This window comes from Takifugu rubripes, chromosome 22 (assembly GCF_901000725.2).
Source record: "Takifugu rubripes chromosome 22, fTakRub1.2, whole genome shotgun sequence".
Classification (NCBI taxonomy): domain Eukaryota; kingdom Metazoa; phylum Chordata; class Actinopteri; order Tetraodontiformes; family Tetraodontidae; genus Takifugu; species Takifugu rubripes.
Window position 1 is genome coordinate 9,200,639 of NC_042306.1, and position 7,199 is coordinate 9,207,837.

Consider the following 7,199-nt stretch of genomic DNA (forward strand, 5'->3'; position numbering starts at 1 on the left):
TCCAGGACGAACTGAATGGTGTAGATGAACAGCCCAAGAAAGTCGACGTCGGCCTTCAGACTGTTGAAATGCAGGACGAACTGAATGGGGTAGATGAACAGCCCAAGAAAGTCGACGTCGGCCTTCAGACAAGTGAAATCCAGGAGGAACTGAATGGTGTAGATGAACAGCCCAAGAAAGTCGACGTCGGCCTTCAGACTGTTGAAATCCAGGACGAACTGAATGGGGTAGATGAACAGCCCAAGAAAGTCGACGTCGGCCTTCAGACTGTTGAAATCCAGGAGGAACTGAATGGGGTTGATGATAAGCCCAAGAAAGTCGACATCGGCCTTCAGATCAACATTCCTCTGAATGACATTAATGACGCCCAAGAGCTGCAAAACTCTGAAGGGAGCCTTGAAGAGGAGGTGGGACAACCCAGAGAGGTCCTGCCAGAAAGAGAGGAGCAGTTCAGGGAAAAGAGCTTGAGGAATGAAGCTCATGTGGACACCTTGGCCTTGCTGACCCAGACTGAGGCTGCTCTGAGAGAGAGTGAGGAAAAGAGCTCCAGGCTGGAGAAAGAGCTCCAGGAAATAGTGTCTGAACAGGGCGAGAAGCAACTCTCCAGAAAAGAAGAGAGTGTCAGCATGGAGCCCTGTGGACCAGATAACCAGGCCATAAACCAGCTGTATGACCTCTGTGACCACTGGGAGAACATTATAAACCAGATGATGGAAACAGAGAGAAAAGTACAGGAGGAAAAAAAGTTACAGAAGCTGGAGGAGACCAGACTCCAGCAGGAGATTCAACATCTCCATGTGAAGAAGGTCCAGCTTCAGGTCAGTTCCCTCAAATCGACTTCAAGTGATGAAGATGTTTTTCAAAATATCAGCTGTTTGAGGTGAAATCTAAAATAGTTGTTTGCTCTTCTGTTCACAAAGCAGAAAAAGAAGAAAAGCAAATTCTGGAGCTGGATACCAAAGTGTTTATCACGCTAAGGGTCTCCTGGTCCCCCCCACCATCACGCTGCCCCATTCTTCGACCCAGATGACAACAGAAACTGGGATGGAAAGTGAACATAGTGTTTCCTCAGATGCAGAACAGACGAGTTTCTCAACTAAATTTATAGCTTCTTTTTTAATATCTGTATTTTTCCCCATTATTGGCTTTTATTTGTGCTTTGTTCCTGAATGTGTGTCAACCTTTTGCCGTTGCAATGATCATTGTTTAAATAAAACCTTTAAAAATGAATATAATGAGATCAGTTCTTGATTGATAAAATGATCAATGATGATCATCTGAGCTTCATCTGAACCTCCCTTATTTCCTGAAACACCAAGGAAACCTCTTCTCAGCGATGCTGCTGTCAGCCTCCTGTGAAGTCCTTTTTCAGTGTTGCTCCCTCAGGTGGTGAAATATGCACATTGCCTGGACCATTTTGCCCTCTAGGTGGGAGACTCACCCCGGGACCCGACACTGTTCATCTGAGACTCGATTACTGGTCCCTCAAGCAGGATTTTGGGGACAACTTCCAATATATTGAGCTTAAAAATTCCTAACTTCCTGTACTTCATGACTTCTGTCCTAAGCCCTCCACAATGACAGCAGAGCAGATTAGAATACAGCATTATCCGCTTCTTTGTGAGCCTTCTCCTGGTTTTACGGCTCCTTGATAATGATAAGAGCATCGATGATAACTCTAAATAACAGCGATTAAGTGCGTGGCATGCTTGCTAAACATGTACAGTGTAGAAGGCCCACGCTTGCATACAGAAGGTGATCTGTGTTGTAACAGTCTTGGTTGTGTGTAGGTCGAAGAAAGATCCAAGAAAAATCACACCCGCAATTGCACTGGGGTCTTCTTAACCCTTTGATGCACAACATATGAACACCCCCTCTAATGCACAACATGGGTCAAAAATGACCCGCATTCATTTTCTATGTGTTTTCAGGCTGGGTGAGTGTTTATTTGCTGTATTTTTAAAAAATCAATTCATTTTATTATTAAATGTCCCAATTATAATTTTAATATCTTGTTTTTGATTAGTACAAGGTCAATGCTTCCATTTTCTGTTTATTATTTTAGGAATAAAATAGATTTTGGATTACTACACCACATGGGTAAAAAATGACCCATTTATCCAAGTGTGATTTTGAATTAAATTACCTCAAACTATAACAATAGTTTGCTTCAAATAATCACGTTAGCAATGCTTTAGGCCAAACAATCATACATTTTATCTTTGAAATGTGTTTATTTGTCACACAAACATGATCGTCAAATGTCAACAGCTAGCTAGCTACGGTAGATCGCTAGCTAGCTACGGTAGCCGATTGAAAATTTTTCCCTTTCTGACAAGAAATGGAGCTACTAATTCTTCAAATTCAAATTAATTACATAATCAATAATTATGCAGAGTTATCACATCAAATTTCTTATTAGGTAATATGATAATTATTGTAAAATAAGACTTAGATGGTTCAGGTCTTCAAATACAATCTTCTCCACAGTGGTAAATACTGTAAATACTGTATGTTACAAAATGTGGGTCTGACCCATGTGGACGTGGGAAAACTTCATGAAGACTGACAAAAAAATAAAATTATACAAGAAGGATGAATTATGATCAAAAACAAGTTAATTGAGGAACACCTGGAATGCTGAGTAATAAAATTAATTAATTGCAAAGATAAAGCAAATAAAAACTCAGTCGGGTCACTTTAGACCCATGTTGTGCATTAGAGGGTTAAGTCCCGTTTAATGAGAATAAACCAAACACGTAATGGGGAACACGATCCCTCATTCACAAAGAAGCACACAACACGAAATCTGTCACCAATCAACTCGAATAGAAAGGGGGAAACACGCGTAATGGACATTTGCATATCTCTGTTGCAGGACATGTGCACCGCTCAAAAAACTAGAGAGAGCGCGCAACTCGTTGCCAAGTCATTTTGTCAGACTTTGACTTTCTGGGGTCCTGATGTTCTGTAAGAACGGCTCCATTATAATGCAGAGGAATCTCCCAAAAATATGTTCTTTGCGTTGATGTGATATTTTATGCTGTAAGTGCTTAATTACAACGTTAAACGTTATGGTGTCCTCTGGGGATATAAAGTAGCGTGCGATGGTGTCACGAATCACAGATCAATGGACAGAAGATGGGGCAAGGATCAAAGACAAAAGGACAACCCAAAGATCAAACCAAAAAATTAATCTATTTCATTTATCGCAACCATTTCGCTTAAACAACACATACAAAACTGTGTCTGTGCGAGTATTTTGGCTACAACAGTGAGAATTTAACTCAGAAATAAACCAAAATGTGGCAACAGAAGAGAAACGTCAGAAAGGTAAGATGATCCGGTTGATTTTCTTAAGTGATATGAGATAAATTCTGTTTTTACTTCATAGTGATTTATTTAAATATTTTAAATAAAATGTATTTGGGAACTGAACATTTGGAGAGGAGTCTTGGTTTGGGTTGCTTTAATATTCTTATTCTTTATTTGGAAATGTTTTTATAAAGTGCATTTACAAAAAAGGAATATTAACTGATGCATTCTTTAAAGTTTAATCCTATTGTTTCTTGTTTATTCAGACTGTTAATGCAGAGACAGAGTTAATGGGGAGACGGAGAGAGCATCCCAGAGACTTTGAGAGTCCAGAAAATGGCCTGGTCCTTAAAGAGAGGGCGTACTGGAAGAAACAACTCCATGAGCTGCAACAGAAATATGATAAGCAGGGAAGACAACTGTTCTATGCTGAACAGCACAACAGAGATTTAAACGACAAACTCCAGCAGGCCAAAGAGCTGAACAAGAAAAAGGATGAAGAGAAAGCGTCTCTACAACAGCAACTGGATTTGAGAAAAGGCTTCAACCAGAAAGGTGAAATCCAGGACGAACGGAATGGGGTAGATGAACAGCCCAAGAAAGTCGACGTCGGCCTTCAGACAGGTGAAATCCAGGAGGAACTGAATGGTGTAGATGAACAGCCCAAGAAAGTCGACGTCAGCCTTCAGACTGTTGAAATGCAGGACGAACTGAATGGGGTAGATGAACAGCCCAAGAAAGTCGACGTTGGCCTTCAGACTGTTGAAATGCAGGACGAACTGAATGGGGTAGATGAACAGCCAAAGAAAGTCGACGTCAGCCTTCAGACAGGTAAAATCCAGGAGGAACTGAATGGTGTAGATGAACAGCCCAAGAAAGTCGACGTCGGCCTTCAGACTGTTGAAATGCAGGACGAACTGAATGGGGTAGATGTACAGCCCAAGAAAGTCGACGTCGGCCTTCAGACTGTTGAAATGCAGGACGAACTGAATGGGGTAGATGAACAGCCCAAGAAAGTCGACGTCAGCCTTCAGACTGTTGAAATCCAGGACGAACTGAATGGGGTAGATGAACAGCCCAAGAAAGTCGACGTCGGCCTTCAGACTGTTGAAATCCAGGAGGAATTGAATGGGGTTGATGATAAGCCCAAGAAAGTCGACATCGGCCTTCAGATCAACATTCCTCTGAATGACATTAATGACGCCCAAGAGCTGCAAAACTCTGAAGGGAGCCTTGAAGAGGAGGTGGGACAACCCAGAGAGGTCCTGCCAGAAAGAGAGGAGCAGTTCAGGGAAAAGAGCTTGAGGAATGAAGCTCATGTGGACACCTTGGCCTTGCTGACCCAGACTGAGGCTGCTCTGAGAGAGAGTGAGGAAAAGAGCTCCAGGCTGGAGAAAGAGCTCCAGGAAATAGTGTCTGAACAGGGCGAGAAGCAACTCTCCAGAAAAGAAGAGAGTGTCAGCATGGAGCCCTGTGGACCAGATAACCAGGCCATAAACCAGCTGTATGACCTCTGTGACCACTGGGAGAACATTATAAACCAGATGATGGAAACAGAGAGAAAAGTACAGGAGGAAAAAAAGTTACAGAAGCTGGAGGAGACCAGACTCCAGCAGGAGATTCAACATCTCCATGTGAAGAAGGTCCAGCTTCAGGTCAGTTCCCTCAAATCGACTTCAAGTGATGAAGATGTTTTTCAAAATATCAGCTGTTTGAGGTGAAATCTAAAATAGTTGTTTGCTCTTCTGTTCACAAAGCAGAAAAAGAAGAAAAGCAAATTCTGGAGCTGGATACCAAAGTGTTTATCACGCTAAGGGTCTCCTGGTCCCCCCCACCATCACGCTGTCCCATTCTTCGACCCAGATGACAACAGAAACTGGGATGGAAAGTGAACATAGTGTTTCCTCAGATGCAGAACAGACGAGTTTCTCAACTAAATTTATAGCTTCTTTTTTAATATCTGTATTTTTCCCCATTATTGGCTTTTATTTGTGCTTTGTTCCTGAATGTGTGTCAACCTTTTGACGTTGCAATGATCATTGTTTAAATAAAACATTTAAAAATGAATTTAATGAGATCAGTTCTTGATTGATAAAATGATCAATGATGATCATCTGAGCTTCATCTGAACCTCCCTTATTTCTTGAAACACCAAGGAAACCTCTTCTCAGCGATGCTGCTGTCAGCCTCCTGTGAAGTCCTTTTTCAGTGTTGCTCCCTCAGGTGGTGAAATATGCACATTGCCTGGACCATTTTGCCCTCTAGGTGGGAGACTCACCCCGGGACCCGACACTGTTCATCTGAGACTCGATTACTGGTCCCTCAAGCAGGATTTTGGGGACAACTTCCAATATATTGAGCTTAAAAATTCCTAACTTCCTGTACTTCATGACTTCTGTCCTAAGCCCTCCACAATGACAGCAGAGCAGATTAGAATACAGCATTATCCGCTTCTTTGTGAGCCTTCTCCTGGTTTTACGGCTCCTTGATAATGATAAGAGCATCGATGATAACTCTAAATAACAGCGATTAAGTGCGTGGCATGCTTGCTAAACATGTACAGTGTAGAAGGCCCACGCTTGCATACAGAAGGTGATCTGTGTTGTAACAGTCTTGGTTGTGTGTAGGTCGAAGAAAGATCCAAGAAAAATCACACCCGCAATTGCACTGGGGTCTTCTTAACCCTTTGATGCACAACATATGAACACCCCCTCTAATGCACAACATGGGTCAAAAATGACCCGCATTCATTTTCTATGTGTTTTCAGGCTGGGTGAGTGTTTATTTGCTGTATTTTTAAAAAATCAATTCATTTTATTATTAAATGTCCCAATTATAATTTTAATATCTTGTTTTTGATTAGTACAAGGTCAATGCTTCCATTTTCTGTTTATTATTTTAGGAATAAAATAGATTTTGGATTACTACACCACATGGGTAAAAAATGACCCATTTATCCAAGTGTGATTTTGAATTAAATTACCTCAAACTATAACAATAGTTTGCTTCAAATAATCACGTTAGCAATGCTTTAGGCCAAACAATCATACATTTTATCTTTGAAATGTGTTTATTTGTCACACAAACATGATCGTCAAATGTCAACAGCTAGCTAGCTACGGTAGATCGCTAGCTAGCTACGGTAGCCGATTGAAAATTTTTCCCTTTCTGACAAGAAATGGAGCTACTAATTCTTCAAATTCAAATTAATTACATAATCAATAATTATGCAGAGTTATCACATCAAATTTCTTATTAGGTAATATGATAATTATTGTAAAATAAGACTTAGATGGTTCAGGTCTTCAAATACAATCTTCTCCACAGTGGTAAATACTGTAAATACTGTATGTTACAAAATGTGGGTCTGACCCATGTGGACGTGGGAAAACTTCATGAAGACTGACAAAAAAATAAAATTATACAAGAAGGATGAATTATGATCAAAAACAAGTTAATTGAGGAACACCTGGAATGCTGAGTAATAAAATTAATTAATTGCAAAGATAAAGCAAATAAAAACTCAGTCGGGTCACTTTAGACCCATGTTGTGCATTAGAGGGTTAAGTCCCGTTTAATGAGAATAAACCAAACACGTAATGGGGAACACGATCCCTCATTCACAAAGAAGCACACAACACGAAATCTGTCACCAATCAACTCGAATAGAAAGGGGGAAACACGCGTAATGGACATTTGCATATCTCTGTTGCAGGACATGTGCACCGCTCAAAAAACTAGAGAGAGCGCGCAACTCGTTGCCAAGTCATTTTGTCAGACTTTGACTTTCTGGGGTCCTGATGTTCTGTAAGAACGGCTCCATTATAATGCAGAGGAATCTCCCAAAAATATGTTCTTTGCGTTGATGTGATATTTTATGCTGT